Source organism: Morone saxatilis, unplaced genomic scaffold (genome assembly GCF_004916995.1).
Source record: "Morone saxatilis isolate NCDOM2014 unplaced genomic scaffold, NCSU_SB_2.0 Contig17, whole genome shotgun sequence".
NCBI lineage: Eukaryota > Metazoa > Chordata > Actinopteri > Moronidae > Morone > Morone saxatilis.
This window is the reverse complement of record NW_023339729.1, coordinates 20,180,187-20,180,777: the sequence shown is the minus strand read 5'-3', so window position 1 is coordinate 20,180,777 and position 591 is coordinate 20,180,187.

The window sequence follows — 591 nt, the reverse complement described above, 5'->3', positions numbered from 1 at the left end:
AACCCACCCTATAGCACCTACACTTGTATTGTAGGATCTAAATGAAAGCAACTATATTAAGATGATTTGTCAAGAAGATGAAACTAAAAAAGTGTCAGGAAGAAGCAAACGGAGATGACAGAAGACATCTTACTAATGCCATACAATCATCAAACTATTCTCACCTCTCCATAAATACACCACAAATGCAACACACTCCACACACAACTCGCACAACCTTCTTCTCAGTCCCCTCCATGATTCTCCCTGGTGCCACGTGTACAGGACACCTACAACTTAGTGCATTACCCTAAAAGTTTGAAACTTCAACAGTTTCCCTTCAAACCATCTTCAATTAATATCAATACAGCATGTACATATCATAAAACAAAAAATTACAAGATGATAGCACAATCCAGGCAGGGCAGCGCCGCAATGGACAATCATACAGAAGCCATTTCCTCAGTAAGTAAATGAATACACAAAAGCTCGGCTATAACGTCACAACCAGATAACACTGATAACGATCACTTATTGTCAAACAATACATTTACTACAGCCAACACTTGAATGATCAGACATTTAGAAATATACTAGCAAATACTTTCTAAT